Source organism: Oncorhynchus kisutch, unplaced genomic scaffold, assembly GCF_002021735.2.
Source record: "Oncorhynchus kisutch isolate 150728-3 unplaced genomic scaffold, Okis_V2 Okis06b-Okis10b_hom, whole genome shotgun sequence".
Lineage (NCBI taxonomy): Eukaryota > Metazoa > Chordata > Actinopteri > Salmoniformes > Salmonidae > Oncorhynchus > Oncorhynchus kisutch.
This window is the reverse complement of record NW_022261983.1, coordinates 4762629-4781121: the sequence shown is the minus strand read 5'-3', so window position 1 is coordinate 4781121 and position 18493 is coordinate 4762629. Positions and strand designations below refer to the sequence as shown.

General features: G+C 42.2%; 1 long non-coding RNA gene across 2 annotated transcripts; it reads left to right on the top strand.

The window, feature by feature from the left end:
* Positions 1-11839: 11839 nt before the first annotated feature.
* On the top strand, positions 11840-14849 carry LOC116359959 (uncharacterized). Of its 2 annotated transcripts, none has more exons than XR_004206835.1 (3): positions 11840-11970; positions 12569-13589; positions 13805-14849. It is a non-coding gene; the product is annotated as an uncharacterized LOC116359959 (long non-coding RNA). The 2 variants fall into 2 exon arrangements; XR_004206836.1 differs by having other exon boundaries at positions 12569-13616.
* The last annotated feature ends 3644 nt before the right edge of the window (positions 14850-18493 follow it).

Below are 18493 nucleotides of genomic sequence, written 5' to 3'. Positions count from 1 at the left end.
GGGAGGTGAGAGAAAAAGTGCAAGAGTCCATTATATCTTAACTCAAACCCACCTAACAGCAACTTTTCACATTGTTCAACACCACAGTGAAAACAAATTATTCTTGGATAAGTGAAGTTACTGTTAAACATGAACAATGCTCTGTCAAAGCACCTGCCACCAGAGGGGAAATCTCAAGACATGTTCTATTCATCAGTCTGAGACGCTGTGATTCAGTCACTCATAGAGATGGAGGGGATTGGGTCTCCAAAACAGGGCACACACATACTGTATATATATATATATAACGTAATGTTTAAATCCTATCCCAAACTTTAACCCTCACCTTTACCATAGGGAATGAGTGCCTAAACGTAATGTTTAAATCCTATCCCAAACTTTAACCCTCACCTTTACCATAGGGAATGAGTGCCTAAACGTAATGTTTAAATCCTATCCCAAACTTTAACCCTCACCTTTACCATAGGGAATGAGTGCCTAAACGTAATGTTTAAATCCTATCCCAAACTTTAACCCTCACCTTTACCATAGGGAATGAGTGCCTAAACTTAATGTTTAAATCCTATCCCAAACTTTAACCCTCACCTTTACCATAGGGAATGAGTGCCTAAACTTAATGTTTAAATCCTATCCCAAACTTTAACCCTCACCTTTACCATAGGGAATGAGTGCCTAAACGTAATGTTTAAATCCTATCCCAAACTTTAACCCTCACCTTTACCATAGGGAATGAGTGCCTAAACGTAATGTTTAAATCCTATCCCAAACTTTAACCCTCACCTTTACCATAGGGAATGAGTGCCTAAACGTAATGTTTAAATCCTATCCCAAACTTTAACCCTCACCTTTACCATAGGGAATGAGTGCCTAAACGTAATGTTTAAATCCTATCCCAAACTTTAACCCTCACCTTTACCATAGGGAATGAGTGCCTAAACGTAATGTTTAAATCCTATCCCAAACTTTAACCCTCACCTTTACCATAGGGAATGAGTGCCTAAACTTAATGTTTAAATCCTATCCCAAACTTTAACCCTCACCTTTACCATAGGGAATGAGTGCCTAAACGTAATGTTTAAATCCTATCCCAAACTTTAACCCTCACCTTTACCATAGGGAATGAGTGCCTAAACGTAATGTTTAAATCCTATCCCAAACTTTAACCCTCACCTTTACCATAGGGAATGAGTGCCTAAACTTAATGTTTAAATCCTATCCCAAACTTTAACCCTCACCTTTACCATAGGGAATGAGTGCCTAAACTTAATGTTTAAATCCTATCCCAAACTTTAACCCTCACCTTTACCATAGGGAATGAGTGCCTAAACGTAATGTTTAAATCCTATCCCAAACTTTAACCCTCACCTTTACCATAGGGAATGAGTGCCTAAACGTAATGTTTAAATCCTATCCCAAACTTTAACCCTCACCTTTACCATAGGGAATGAGTGCCTAAACGTAATGTTTAAATCCTATCCCAAACTTTAACCCTCACCTTTACCATAGGGAATGAGTGCCTAAACGTAATGTTTAAATCCTATCCCAAACTTTAACCCTCACCTTTACCATAGGGAATGAGTGCCTAAACGTAATGTTTAAATCCTATCCCAAACTTTAACCCTCACCTTTACCATAGGGAATGAGTGCCTAAACTTAATGTTTAAATCCCATCCCAAACTTTAACCCTCACCTTTACCATAGGGAATGAGTGCCTAAACGTAATGTTTAAATCCTATCCCAAACTTTAACCCTCACCTTTACCATAGGGAATGAGTGCCTAAACGTAATGTTTAAATCCTATCCCAAACTTTAACCCTCACCTTTACCATAGGGAATGAGTGCCTAAACGTAATGTTTAAATCCTATCCCAAACTTTAACCCTCACCTTTACCATAGGGAATGAGTGCCTAAACTTAATGTTTAAATCCTATCCCAAACTTTAACCCTCACCTTTACCATAGGGAATGAGTGCCTAAACTTAATGTTTAAATCCTATCCCAAACTTTAACCCTCACCTTTACCATAGGGAATGAGTGCCTAAACTTAATGTTTAAATCCTATCCCAAACTTTAACCCTCACCTTTACCATAGGGAATGAGTGCCTAAACGTAATGTTTAAATCCTATCCCAAACTTTAACCCTCACCTTTACCATAGGGAATGAGTGCCTAAACTTAATGTTTAAATCCTATCCCAAACTTTAACCCTCACCTTTACCATAGGGAATGAGTGCCTAAACGTAATGTTTAAATCCTATCCCAAACTTTAACCCTCACCTTTACCATAGGGAATGAGTGCCTAAACGTAATGTTTAAATCCTATCCCAAACTTTAACCCTCACCTTTACCATAGGGAATGAGTGCCTAAACTTAATGTTTAAATCCTATCCCAAACTTTAACCCTCACCTTTACCATAGGGAATGAGTGCCTAAACTTAATGTTTAAATCCTATCCCAAACTTTAACCCTCACCTTTACCATAGGGAATGAGTGCCTAAACGTAATGTTTAAATCCTATCCCAAACTTTAACCCTCACCTTTACCATAGGGAATGAGTGCCTAAACTTAATGTTTAAATCCTATCCCAAACTTTAACCCTCACCTTTACCATAGGGAATGAGTGCCTAAACGTAATGTTTAAATCCTATCCCAAACTTTAACCCTCACCTTTACCATAGGGAATGAGTGCCTAAACTTAATGTTTAAATCCTATCCCAAACTTTAACCCTCACCTTTACCATAGGGAATGAGTGCCTAAACGTAATGTTTAAATCCTATCCCAAACTTTAACCCTCACCTTTACCATAGGGAATGAGTGCCTAAACGTAATGTTTAAATCCTATCCCAAACTTTAACCCTCACCTTTACCATAGGGAATGAGTGCCTAAACTTAATGTTTAAATCCTATCCCAAACTTTAACCCTCACCTTTACCATAGGGAATGAGTGCCTAAACTTAATGTTTAAATCCTATCCCAAACTTTAACCCTCACCTTTACCATAGGGAATGAGTGCCTAAACTTAATGTTTAAATCCTATCCCAAACTTTAACCCTCACCTTTACCATAGGGAATGAGTGCCTAAACGTAATGTTTAAATCCTATCCCAAACTTTAACCCTCACCTTTACCATAGGGAATGAGTGCCTAAACTTAATGTTTAAATCCTATCCCAAACTTTAACCCTCACCTTTACCATAGGGAATGAGTGCCTAAACGTAATGTTTAAATCCTATCCCAAACTTTAACCCTCACCTTTACCATAGGGAATGAGTGCCTAAACGTAATGTTTAAATCCTATCCCAAACTTTAACCCTCACCTTTACCATAGGGAATGAGTGCCTAAACTTAATGTTTAAATCCTATCCCAAACTTTAACCCTCACCTTTACCATAGGGAATGAGTGCCTAAACTTAATGTTTAAATCCTATCCCAAACTTTAACCCTCACCTTTACCATAGGGAATGAGTGCCTAAACGTAATGTTTAAATCCTATCCCAAACTTTAACCCTCACCTTTACCATAGGGAATGAGTGCCTAAACTTAATGTTTAAATCCTATCCCAAACTTTAACCCTCACCTTTACCATAGGGAATGAGTGCCTAAACGTAATGTTTAAATCCTATCCCAAACTTTAACCCTCACCTTTACCATAGGGAATGAGTGCCTAAACTTAATGTTTAAATCCTATCCCAAACTTTAACCCTCACCTTTACCATAGGGAATGAGTGCCTAAACTTAATGTTTAAATCCTATCCCAAACTTTAACCCTCACCTTTACCTTAGGGAATGAGTGCCTAAACTTAATGTTTAAATCCTATCCCAGGCCTTAACCCTCACCTTTACCATAGGGAACGAGTGCCTAAACTTAATGTTCGATCACCACATTCTTTTGGAGAGATTGGAAACCCAAATTGGTCTACACGGACATGTTCTGGCCTGGTTTAGATCTTATCTGTCGGAAAGATATCAGTTTGTCTCTGTGAATGGTTTGTCCTCTGACAAATCAACTGTAAATTTCGGTGTTCCTCAAGGTTCCGTTTTAGGACCACTATTGTTTTCACTATATATTTTACCTCTTGGGGATGTTATTCGAAAACATAATGTAAACTTTCACTGCTATGCGGATGACACACAGCTGTACATTTCAATGAAACATGGTGAAGCCCCAAAATTGCCCTCGCTAGAAGCATGTGTTTCAGCCATCCACTTCCTTTACATAAGGAAGTGGATGGCTGCAAACTTTCTACTATTAAACTCGGACAAAACAGAGATGCTTGTTCTAGGTCCCAAGAAACAAAGAGATCTTCTGTTGAATCTGACAATTAATCTTAATGGTTGTACAGTCGTCTCAAATAAAACTGTGAAGGACCTCGGCGTTACTCTGGACCCTGATCTCTCTTTTGAAGAACATATCAAGACCATTTCGAGGACAGCTTTTTTCCATCTACGTAACATTGCAAAAATCAGAAACTTTCTGTCCAAAAATGATGCAGAAAAATTAATCCATGCTTTTGTCACTTCTAGGTTAGACTACTGCAATGCTCTATTTTCCGGCTACCCGGATAAAGCACTAAATAAACTTCAGTTAGTGCTAAATACGGCTGCTAGAATCCTGACTAGAACCAAAAAATTTGATCATATTACTCCAGTGCTAGCCTCTCTACACTGGCTTCCTGTCAAAGCAAGGGCTGATTTCAAGGTTTTACTGCTAACCTACAAAGCATTACATGGGCTTGCTCCTACCTATCTCTCTGATTTGGTCCTGCCCTACATACCTACACGTACGCTACGGTCACAAGACGCAGGCCTCCTAATTGTCCCTAGAATTTCTAAGCAAACAGCTGGAGGCAGGGCTTTCTCCTATAGAGCTCCATTTTTATGGAATGGTCTGCCTACCCATGTCAGAGACGCAAACTCGGTCTCAACCTTTAAGTCTTTACTGAAGACTCATCTCTTCAGTGGGTCATATGATTGAGTGTAGTCTGGCCCAGGAGTGGGAAGGTGAACGGAAAGGCTCTGGAGCAACGAACCGCCCTTGCTGTCTCTGCCTGGCCGGTTCCCCTCTTTCCACTGGGATTCTCTGCCTCTAACCCTATTACAGGGGCTGAGTCACTGGCTTGCTGGGGCTCTCTCATGCCGTCCCTGGAGGGGGTGCGTCACCTGAGTGGGTTGATTCACTGTTGTGGTCATCCTGTCTGGGTTGGCGCCCCCCCCCCTTGGGTTGTGCCGTGGCGGAGATCTTTGTGGGCTATACTCAGCCTTGTCTCAGGATGGTAAGTTGGTGGTTGAAGATATCCCTCTAGTGGTGTGGGGGCTGTGCTTTGGCAAAGTGGGTGGGGTTATATCCTTCCTGTTTGGCCCTGTCCGGGGGTGTCCTCGGATGGGGCCACAGTGTCTCCTGACCCCTCCTGTCTCAGCCTCCAGTATTTATGCTGCAGTAGTTTGTGTGTCGGGGGGCTGGGGTCAGTTTGTTATATCTGGAGTACTTCTCCTGTCCTATTCGGTGTCCTGTGTGAATCTAAGTGTGCGTTCTCTAATTCTCTCCTTCTCTCTTTCTTTCTCTCTCTCGGAGGACCTGAGCCCTAGGACCATGCCCCAGGACTACCTGACATGATGACTCCTTGCTGTCCCCAGTCCACCTGGCCATGCTGCTGCTCCAGTTTCAACTTCCACCTGACTGTGCTGCTGCTCTAGTTTCAACTGTTCTGCCTTATTATTATTCGACCATGCTGGTCATTTATGAACATTTGAACATCTTGGCCATGTTCTGTTATAATCTCCACCCGGCACAGCCAGAAGAGGACTGGCCACCCCACATAGCCTGGTTCCTCTCTAGGTTTCTTCCTAGGTATTGGCCTTTCTAGGGAGTTTTTCCTAGCCACCGTGCTTCTACACCTGCATTGCTTGCTGTTTGGGGTTTTAGGCTGGGTTTCTGTACAGCACTTTGAGATATCAGCTGATGTACGAAGGGCTATATAAATAAATTTGATTTGATTTGATTTGATTTGAATGTTTAAACCCCATCCCAAACCTTAACCCTCACATTAACCTTAGGGAATGAGTGCTTAATGTTTAAACCCCATCCCAAACCTTAACCCTCACATTCACCTTAGGAAATGAGTGCTTAATGTTTAAACCCCATCCCAAACCTTAACCCTCACATTAACCTTAGGGAATGAGTGCTTAATGTTTAAACCCCATCCCAAACCTTAACCCTCACATTAACCTTAGGGAATGAGTGCTTAATGTTTAAACCCCATCCCAAACCTTAACCCTCACATTAACCTTAGGGAATGAGTGCTTAATGTTTAAACCCCATCCCAAACCTTAACCCTCACATTAACCTTAGGGAATGAGTGCTTAATGTTTAAACCCCATCCCAAACCTTAACCCTCACATTAACCTTAGGGAATGAGTGCTTAATGTTTAAACCCCATCCCAAACCTTAACCCTCACATTAACCTTAGGGAATGAGTGCTTAATGTTTAAACCCCATCCCAAACCTTAACCCTCACATTCACCTTAGGAAATGAGTGCTTAATGTTTAAACCCCATCCCAAACCTTAACCCTCACATTAACCTTAGGGAATGAGTGCTTAATGTTTAAACCCCATCCCAAACCTTAACCCTCACATTAACCTTAGGGAATGAGTGCTTAATGTTTAAACCCCATCCCAAACCTTAACCCTCACATTAACCTTAGGGAATGAGGTCCTAAACGTAACCTTTATGGAACGGTACAGAGGAGCAACAAAAACACTTTGAAATGTGCCGTTTGGAGCAACTTCAAAATTCGGCGTTTGGAGAACGTGAATGAACATCTAATTCTGCAGTGAGACTGCGAGATCTTGTTAAGAGGGACTGTTATCAGAAGGTACGAGTAAGCAGGCAGAAATTGAATAAAAAGTCACATGATGTACTTTATAGATTGACTCATTCTCCCACTCGTGTATTATGGCCTAACCACTGGGAAATAACACTGGATTGTAATGCTTCAAAACAATGTGTTTATAGTAGGACTGCAAGGCATTACCAAAATAGTTCACTGACCAATCACACAGCTGAGAAATTCTTCATGTTGGAACATTTATTTGAAAAGTTCTCATGTTGATTATGTAAACACTGTAAATACCAGAATATCATTTTTATTTCATCTCTGTCTCTGTCTGCCTGAGTGTCTTTCTCTGTCAAACACACATCTCTGAATAACTACTCACACAGATGACTCACACAGAGTAACCTCAACACCGGGCCAAAATAACATGGATTTAGAGCCTATACATGTATCATTCTTGTGCAATTCGTATCTATAGACTACATTTAGCTTTTTCTTTCATTCTTTGTATCTGGAATTAGGGCATAAGCCTAAGCTGTAGGGCCTAACTGTATGTGTGCCAAATACATGGTACTTGCCAAATGCTTTCAGGAACTTAGGCAAAAAACATTCACTATGATCCACAGAGGCAAAAAGGACCATGTCAGAGTTGAATTCAAAAAGAGAAAACCATTTCACAGGTTATCTTTATGAGCATCATAAAAGCTGATATTATTTCAACCACAAAAAAATATGCATCCAAAAGCCGAACTGAAATCTAATCAGAAACATGTTGGGTCGTTTTCATAGATTTTAATTCCCTTAAAACCGGTCAAGTATTTGGAAATTTAGCAATTTTCTCCCGGCCCCTAAACAACTTTGCTGGGCGAAAGAAGCAGAGATGAAAGAAAAAATTGTGCAGATGCCAACTAAATTGAAGCATTCATTCTATCATTGTATGACATATTATCTGGTGAGAAAGGGTTTGTTTAGTCTTCTAGGGCAGTGGTTCCCAACCAGGGGTACTAGGACCCCTAGGGGTACTTGGCCTATCTACAGGGGGTACTTGAGAAGACTTGTGAGATAGTAGGCCTACTGGGAAAATGCACTTAAGGGGGGGGGGGTACTCCAGGGGTACTCAGGGCAGAGCATAATTCAGTTTATTTAGATTTTTTAAATTGAACCTTTATTGAACTGACTTTCCTAGTTCAATAAAGGTTCAATCAAAATAAGTACACAATATCTGAATTTTTCTCTGCCCTGAGTACCCCTGAAGTACCCCCCCCCCTTAAGTGCATTTTCCCAGTAGGCCTATGCTCGCAGGAGTCTTCTCAAGTACCCCTTGTAGATAGGCTAATTACCCCTAGGGGTCCTAGTACCCCTGTAGATAGGCCAATTACCCCTAGGGGTCCTAGCTCCCCCTGTAGATAGGCCAATTACCCCTAGGGGTCCTAGTACCCCCTGTAAATAGGCCAATTACCCCTAGGGGTCCTAGCACCCCCTGTAGATAGGCCAATTACCCCTAGGGGTCCTTCGGATACCACACCTAGTTGGTGGTACAGTAACAGAAAAAGGTTGGGAACCATTTTCTATGTTTGCAGGTTAGGGTTTGGTACAGGCCTCAGATTTTCACTTTATCACGTAAAGTTGGGCGGTTGCAGATGGGGTTTTAGCAATTGCGGGCAGGTGTGGGTGAACAAACAGCTGACCAACGCATTACTTCTGAATACCTTTTCACACAGATGACCAACACAGACTAATCTCATCGCCTGGCAAAACTGAAGCACAATAAGAGTATATAAGGAGGTGTGAACTTACTGATTCATGTTTTTGGGGGAATTCGGTGGAAGTCACGTGGCTCTCCGTCAGTGTCCTGTTGTTTTGACAGGATTGACAGTTTTCCTTTCTTTTTGGTTGACAGTTAAAACAGTGTTACTTACAGTTAGTCACAGACATAGACCAGAGTAGTGCAGCGAACATACAGGACAGATACAGACCTGCAACTGAGGTAACAGAAAAAGTGCATGTATTTGAGGACGGCTCATAATAACGTCTGGAATGGAGCGAATGGAATGGCACCAAACCATGTGTTTGATGTATTTGATACCATTCCACTCATTCAGCCATTACTCCAGCCATTACTACGAGCTCGTCCTCTCCAATAAAGATGCCACCAACCTCCTGTGATTAAATCCAGATAAAGTTGAATATGATGAACATAATGCAATGAACTCCATGGATATTGATGATGACGATATTGATGATGATTGTCAATGTAAGATCCGACAAGCCCAACAAGAAGGGTGGAGTTGGTGCTCAACATTCAGTATCTTTTCAGTGGTGGAAGAAACCCTCCGGCATTGGCGCAGTGTGTCTGGGGCTGCTGTGTGCTCTCCTACTGGTTGGGATCATAAGTCTGTTAGTCTATCATAGAAATCAAATGACCAGTTATAACAACCTGGCTAAAGAGAGAAACCAGCTGCAGAAAAGCCCTAACAATCTGACTGAAGAGCGAAACCAGCTAGAGACCAGCCACAACAACTTGATTAAAGAGAGAGACCAGCTGCAGAAAAGCCGTAACAATCTGACTGAAGAGCGAAACCAGCTAGAGACCAGCCACAACAACTTGATTAAAGAGAGAGACCAGTTACAGAGTGAAACAGAAAGCCTGAAACAGTCTTTAATGGTCAAAGGGTACTGTTCACAAGAATGGATGAAGTTTTGCTTCAGCTGTTACTACCTCACCGTCTGAATGGAAACTGGGAGGAGAGCAGATTGGACCATTGATTTCAGTTATAAATAACCTCCTTTCTTATTATCTTCTCTTTTGTCCTTCCCTCTCTTCACCTCTTATCTACTCTCCTCTCTTCTGTTCTCTCAATTCTTCTCCCCTGTTCTCCTCTCATTTCTTACTCCCTACTCTCCTTAAATTTCCTTTCCCCTTCTCCTCTCCCCTCTCCTCTGCCTCTGAAGCCCCAGATCCATTCTACCAGTCGATGCTCTATCAGAGCAGATGATGTCTCTTGGTGAACCACAGGTGGCACCAAACACACATCCTGTAGGCAACCTCCTATCAACTCAGGATCAACCCAAAGAGAGAGCTTTGGGAAATATTTTCATACTCATCTTAGACATCTCTCTCTCCTGGTCCTGCACATGCACATGCATGCACGCACGCACACACGAAAGGGTTGAAAGCAAAGGGTCAGCCGTGGTGCAGCGCCTTTGTAAAAAGCAGAAGTGAAAGGTCTTAATGCGCTCTCTCTGCCTCTCTTTCTCGTAAAATGTATATATGACCATCTAGCATGGTTTCAGCTATATTCCCCTGCCAGCTACTTCTCTCCAGCAAATCCTATTAAAGCTATTATCATACACATACACACATCCAGGCTGTATCACATCCGGCCGTGATTGGGAGTCCCATAGGGCGGCGCACAATTGGCCCAACGTCGTCCGGGTTTGACCGGGGTAGACCGTCATTGAATTTGTTCTTTACTGACTTGCCTAGTTAAATAAAGGTTAAATGAAAAACAAATAAAATAAAATACATTTACTCCTATCAGCCATTGGAGAGCTGACTGACAGTTTGAGAGACAGTGGATTAAGATAATATATAATGGTTAAAGATTTGCAGCATGGAACACCAGCTAGAGTGGAACACAATGCAGCATGGAACACCAGCTAGAGTGGAACACCATGCAGCATGGAACACCAGCTAGAGTGGAACACCATGCAGCATGGAACAAACAGACTTAACACTGCTTAAGGACAGGCAGCTCCATGTTTCTGTCTGTCTCGCTCTGTCTGCCTGACTGTCTATCTGTCTGTCTCTGTCTGTCTCGCTCTGTCTGCGTGACTGTCTCTATATGCCTGTCATTTGAAGTGAAATATTACATAGCATCCTTGTAAAGATAATGAATATGAGGTTATAAAGTGCTGAAGTTCCTCTTTAAACGAAGTTGGCCACCGGAGATTCACATGGCGTGAAGCAAACTATTAAAATCTTCTGAGAAAGACTCAAACATACATTTCCCACACCAGGCAGGTATCAATTGATAAGCCACAAAATGTGAACCTTTTGCAAAGTGATATGCGTCACGAACTATGAAGCATACATTGTGTTCAATGCAAAAAGATATGCATCAAGAGTATTGATGCACAAGTCAATAGATTGTGTTCATTGCAAAGAAGTTGGGGATAAAGCAGCAATGGGTGACAGACAGACAGACAGACAGACAGACAGACAGACAGACAGACAGACAGACAGACAGACAGACAGACAGACAGACAGACAGACAGACAGACAGACAGACAGACAGACTACATGGAGTAGAACCCTGTGTAACTGCAGAGAGATAATGAAGGACTATGTTGATCAAATCTAACCACAGTTTATTTGTCACATGCACAGAATGCAGCGGGTGTAACGGTACAATGAAATGCTGACTTAAAGCTCTTCCTCAACAGTGCAGAATAAATGGAAGGTAGCAAAAGTAACACAAATAGACAAGAGCAAAATAGTACATTTAAAAAAGAGAAGGTAATACAATATTTAATAAATAAACACAAGAACTGACCATTATAAACAATGTGAAACAGTGTGCAGGAACACTGTGGAGGTAGATCAATAGGCTCAGCAGCAGGGTGAAGTGTGTGTGTGTGTGTGTGTGTGTGTGTGTGTGTGTGTGTGTGTGTGTGCATGCGTGCGTGCGTGTCTGAGTGTGTGTGTTCGTATGTGTGTGTGAGAGTGTGGTCGGTATGGGTGCAGTTAGACAGCCAGTGATAACTGCATGAAAATAGGTGTTTCCGGGTATTTTCCAACCTGTACACAATCAGTGAATGTATTGTGAGCGGGAGCACACTCCTGTCCACGCACTGGCACAAGTATTTCCGGGATCGTACACTCCTGATGTAAAAAAATTATTTTGCACCTGACCTTTCCCAGAGTCCTGTTACGGTGGATATCTCTCCATCTCAGCTGTCAATCAGAACACTGAAGTTTCAGCCAATCAGCATGCCCGAATGCACATTTGGACACTGCACCCGCCCACTCTAGCTCAGAGGGTTTATGTGGTTCCAAGAAGAAGACACAAGTTTTGGCTTGCTATCAAGGTTTTTCGTTGTGTTTACGAGGAAGATTGTGCGTGCATCCAAGAAAGTGAGTTGTGGGGTTTATTGTTGGGATGTTTTATGCTATGCAATGATGATTGACTGCAAGTAATTTACCTTAAGTTACCTTGTCACATCTGTGACTGTATTAAAGTAATGTTCTTATCCTGCAGCTTATGTATATTTCAGATACTCCATGTTGTTTATATTGCATAAGTGCCAGTTTCGCCTTGATTGCATGAGCATCTGTGCAGTAGATGCATATTTGTCTAGAGTAATTTGTATAGTCTGTATACCCATGCTACCTCAGCGTTTTCATATTAGCCATTATGGTTACCATTTGCAGGTGCCAGGGCAAGCCTCTAGAACAGTCTAGATTAGAAGTTTCAGAACTGGAGCTCGTGCAGGTGCAGTATAATTTATGACCCCAGAGACAGATCTGATAAGATCCCCACCAGGCCTGAGAGAGCGGGCCATATATCTAGCTTGTCAGACTAGTTAGCTCTCTCTCTCCAGTGAGATGTTTATCCACATGTTGATATGCTGTGTGAATATCCCTGTTCAGGTGTAATGTTAGGACATTCCTTCCTGTGTAGATCTTCCTATTGTTTAGTTTCCAACACTGTGTATCTCTTCTTATCTTTCAGAACCACAAGTCCATTTCTTGTAACCACAAAGATACTTCAATGATGTGTGGGTTTGTGCAACTGTGTGGTGGTGACTTAGAGAATAAAGCTCTGGATATGAAAACATCTGCCTGGTTTCTGCCGGACTGCCTGTAGTGGGTCAGACCAAAGTACAGCTAGCGTTAAGTCATTAGCTGGTGAGGGTTCAGAAGCCAACCGCTCAGATGGCTCCAGCTGGACATTTTTATACCCGGTTACTCGTTAACAAGGATTTCTGGGATCGTACACTCCCAATTATTGTGCATGAACTTAAACTGACGTTTTCTGGTGTCTGAACTGCATGACACTTGCACTTGGAAAGAGGAGACATCATAGCGTCACGTCAATACACGCCCAACCAACTAGCTAGTACCACTTACGTTGGGGCGGGAATATTTGAATTGCAGTGTCAGTTAGCTAGAGAGATCCCTAGATCCGTAGACCCCTCCGTAGAGATCCACTCACTGCCTGTCCGCAACATTAGCTGTGATTTCAACGAGAAGACTTCAAGACTTTCAACAAAGTCGACATCGAAGTACTTCAAAAGAACCATGGTCTAGGCACAATTTACACAGTAGGTCTTACGTTAGTGTGGTGGTTGTACATTGAAATGATTTACTAGCTAGCTAACGTTAGTCAGCTGAATTAAGTGCCAGAGATGAATAAACATATTTTAGCTAGCTAGCTACTTTGGTGTTAAGCAAGAGTTTAGGGGTTAGTTGTTGCAAGGTGCTTGAATGCCTTATAAAATAAGCTGTTTATCAAAAGGTAATAAGACTTACTAGCACACTGTGTCCTATTGCAGGGAAGTGATGTTTTTTGTTTTTGTGAGTGTAGGGAAAAACTTGTGATCGATATTGAAGCATAGAGGTGTTTTATGGAGACATGAACAATTATTCTACTCAATATCCCTACACCCCAGTCTCCTCTGCTACCTCCCAGGGAGGAGGAATACCCTAAACTCCTCGTTCTCACAGGACTCGGGCTAGTACGCTGTTGCCAGGTCAGTCTTGGGGGTGACCCGGCTGAGGTGATTTTTTTGGGAAGATTATTTAAAAATTTAAAAAATGAAATAAATAACATGAGGTTATGGCTGAGCATTTATACACGCATTGTTATTATAACAATTATATATTTTTTTCTATTCATTAGGATTGCAATCAATGTGGCAACTTTTGTATTATCAAAACCTTCTTTCTGTCATTGTGTTTCTGTCAGACATGTTGGATACAACATTGGGTCGTTGACCAGCAGTGGTTACCCTCCCCAGGACATGTTGCCCTCCTGCTCCTCCTCTGCTGTCTCTTCCTCAGCCGGGGCATGCAAAGCTCCCTGTTACCCAGAGGACCCCCATGCACCTCCTCAGCTATCACATGGGTCGCCCACGTACCCCCCTACTGCCCCCTTAATGAGCCCCAGGTCTACCCCACATATGCGATACCACCCCCCTTCACTCCAGGACAAGCAGCCCCCTCTGGCAGACCGGTACAGAGAGAAGGACAAGGACAGAGCGGGACAGGGACTCAGGAGTGAGGTATGTGCCAGTAGGATCGGCTCTAGAAGGTCATCTTACCAGGAGGCCAACTCTTCCTCAAATGATTCGCACCACTCGGAGTGAGAGTGAGGGGAGAGGGGCTACAGACGGGACAGCCTGGGCTCCAGAGATGACCGCAGACACCGTAACCACCACTCACACAACCACAGCAGCAGCAGCAGAGCAGCCATGACAGCAGGAACAGAAACAGCGACTACTCCAACAGCTCCGATCCCACCACACCCCTCTGCTTCCCCCACTGCACCCTCCCTCCCTCCTGCTGCCTCTGTGATAGCCCAGGACTGTGGCCAGGATGGCCCGGCCAAGCCCAAACGCCATGTGTATCTAGGGCTGAGCGATGTGGCCAAAATATCATATAACTGTATTTTTGATGGTATGTTGGTTTTTGATGTTTCTGAATACTAATAAAGTTCTAAATATGCTTTATGGGTAGTACATGGCCCAAGGATGGCAACAGATGAATTCTAAGTGGTTTTAATGTGCTTTCTCCATTCAGATTGCTTTGCTGTTCAACCAAACTTCAACCAAAAATAATAGAAAGACTAAATTAACTTACTCTGGTTATCGACCAATGAATGCCATTTGCATAGTTATTTGTTCAATTCTAGAGTTCACTTGCAGCATTTGAATACATTTCTTCAATTCCTGCTCTGATTCATCAGTCACACACTGTGTCATGTTTCTTTTGTCTTACAGTGCCTTGCAAAAGTATTCATACCCCTTGGATTTCTTCACATTGTATTGTTACAAAGTGGGATTAAAATGGATCACAATTTAATGAACAATCTGCACAAAATACTCGGTAATGTCAAAGTAGAAGAAAAAATTTACATTTTAAAGATTGATATAACTACAACGACTAGATTTTAGTTATTTGTAGTTATAAGTATTCAGCTCCCTGAGTCACAACATGTTTGGCAGAAGGTTACAGCTGTGATTCTTCTTGGGCAAGTGTCTAAGAGCGGTATACATATTACCCATTATATTAGCCCATTATTCTTTTCGTAATTCTTCAACCTCTGTCAAGAGGATGGGATCACTGCTAGACAGCTATTTTCAAGCAGATTTAGGACTCAACTGTAATTTGGCCACACAGGAACTTTTCCTGTCTTCTTGGTAAGCAACTCCGGTGTAGATTTGGTCTTAAGGTGTATGTTATTGTCATACTGAAAGGTGAATTCCTCTAGGATTTTGAATGTGCTTAGCTCCATCCCGTTTCCCGATGTCAAGCTTACCCATACCATGATGCAGGCACCACCATGCTTGGAAATAAGGAGGCAGTTACTCAGTTGTGTGTTGTGTTGGATTTGCCCCAAACTTACTGTAAGAATTTGTGTTTAGGACAAAAAGTGAATTAATTTTCCGTGTTCAGTTCAGAAGGACGACTATCTTTGTGTCTGGGTGGTTTAATACATAATGCAAAGCATAATTATTAATTTGACCATGCTTAAAGATATATTCAATGTCTGATTTGTTATTGTTAACCATCTACAGTACCAATCACTGCCATTTTGATGAGGCTTTTGAAAAGGTCCCTGGTCGTTGTAGTTGCATCTAGCTTGAAAATCAATACCTGACTGAGGGACCTTATATGGAAGGACACTCAACATGCACAGCACTTACACAAATGACTGATGATTGGCTGAGAGAAATTGATGATAAAATGATTGTGGGGGCTGTCTTGTTAGACTTCAGTGCAGATTGACATTTTCGATCATAGTCTGCTGCTGGAAAAAGTGGCCTAACAGAACACTGTTCTTTAATGGAAGCCTCAAATATAATCCAGTTAGAATCAGGAATTCCCCAGGGTAGCTGTTTAGGCCCCTTGCTTGTTTACATTTTTACTAACGACATGCCACAGACTAAAGTAAAGTAGAGTGTCTATATTTGGATGACTCAACACTACACGACGAGACAGCCTATAGGGAGGTCAGAGACCTGGCTGTGTGGTGCCAGAATAACAACCTATCCCTCAACGTAACCAAGACTAAGGAGATGATTGTGGACTACAGGAAAAGGAGGACTGAGCACACCCCCATTCTCATCAATGGGGCTGTAGTGGAGCAGGTTGAGAGCTTCAAGTTCCTTGGTGTCCACATCAACAACAAACTAGAATGGTCCAAACATACCAAGACAGTCATGAAGAGGGCACGACAAAGCCTATTCCCCCTCAGGAAACTAAAAAGATTTGGCATGGGTCCTGAGATCCCCAAAAGGTTTTACAGCTGCAACATCGAGAGCATCTTGACTGGTTGCATCAGTGTCAGAGGAAGGCCTTAAAATTGTCAAAGAACCCAGCCACCCCATTCATACACTGTTGTCTCTACTATCGCACGGCAAGCGGTACCGGAGTGCCAAGTCTAGGACAAAAAGGCTTCTCAACAGTTTTTACCCCCAAGCCATACGACTCCTGAACAGGTAATCAAATGGCTACCCGGACTATTTGCATTGTGTGCCGCCCCCAACCCATCCCCTCTTTTACACTGATGCTACTCTGTTTATCATATATGCATAGTCACTTAAACTATACCATCATTTACATACTACCTCAATTGGCCCGACCAACCAGCGCTCCCGCACATTGGCCAATCGGGCTATCTGCATTGTGTCCCGCCACCCATCAACCCCTCTTTTACGCTACTGCTACTCTGTTCATCATATATGCATAGTCACTTTAACCATATCTACATGTACATACTACCTCAATCAGCCTGACTAACCGGTGTCTGTATGTAGCCTCACTACTTCTATAGCCTCACTACTTCTATAGCCTCGCTACTGTTATTTTTCACTGTCATTTTACTGTTGTTTTATATCTTTACTGACCAATTGTTCACCTAATACCATTTTGCACTATTGGTTAGAACCTGTAAGTAAGCATTTCACTTTTATATTCGGCGCACGTGACAAATAAACTATGGTTTGATTTATACACGGCAGCTACTACAGCGACTGAAATGACTGCAACACTCAACAAAGAGCTGCAGTTAGTTTCAGAGTGGGTGGCAAGGAATATGTTTGCCCTAAATATTTCTAAAACTAAAAGCACTGTATTTGGAACAAAATACTCACTAAACCCTAAACCTCAACTAAATCTTCTAATAAATCATGTGGAAATTGAGCAAGTTGAGATGACTAAACTGCTTGGAGTAGCCCTAGATTGTGAACTGTCATGGTGAAAACATATTGATGCAGTAGTAGCTAAGATGGGGAGAAGTCTGTCTGTAATAAAGCGATGCTCTGCCAACACTATCAACAAGGCAGGTCCTACAGGCCCTAGTTTTGTCGCACCTTGACTACTGTTCAGTCGTGTGGTCAGGTGCCACAAAAAGGGACTTGGGAAAATGTCAATTGGCTCAGAACAGGACCGCATGGCTGGCCCTTGGATGTACACAGAGAGCTAATATTAATCATATGCATGTCAATCTCTCTTGGCTGAAAGTGGAGGAGAGATTGACTTTATCGCTGTTTTTATTTATGAAAGGTATTGACATGTTGAATGCACCGAGCTGTCTGTCTAAACTACTGGCACACAGCTCTTACACCCATGCATACCCCACAAGACCGAGAAGCCGAGAAGAGAGGCACCTTCACAGTCCCCAAGTCCAGAACAGACTATGGGAGTCACACAGTACTACATAGAGCCATGACTACATGGAACTCTATTCCACATCAAGTAATTGACGCAAGCTGTAAAATTAGATTTAAAAAACACTTAATGGAACAGCTGGGACTGTGAAGCAACACAAACATTGGCACAGACACATGCACACGATAACATACACTACACATACACATGGATCAAAAAAAAACATTTGACAGAATGATTATTCTCCTATTTGACTGCATTCATTTTCTGGCTTCAATTGCAGTTCTTACTTTCACCACTAGGAGTAGTTGCCAATAGGGGGTCTTTACTCCCAAACTTGTTGACTAAAGGTAGCAGCAGAGACTGAAGTTTTTTTCAGGGCACATTATTGTCACTCCAATTTGATACTAAGTGATTTTCGTAGCAGGTTAGGCGAGCATTTTCGTTTACAAGAATATTGCCGGTAACGGTAACGGCAAAATCAAGTGAATTACCTCAAAGTTAACTTGTTTTGACATTGCGTTGTTGTTTTTAGCTGAAGAGATGATGTATTGTATGTGTTCAGAGTATTTTTTAAAGCTTTCAGACAATGTGATAAAAACAATAGTGCACTAAAACTTGAGTTAACAGCCCCAATTAGAACTCGAACAGTGCTACACGGAGGAGACACGGAGTGCAAGCTTCTCTGTTCTTTTCACTGGGTTTCTTCCAATGTCTGAAGAAGAGAGGTGGGTGCCTGCAGCAGTAACATTCTTAATGGAAG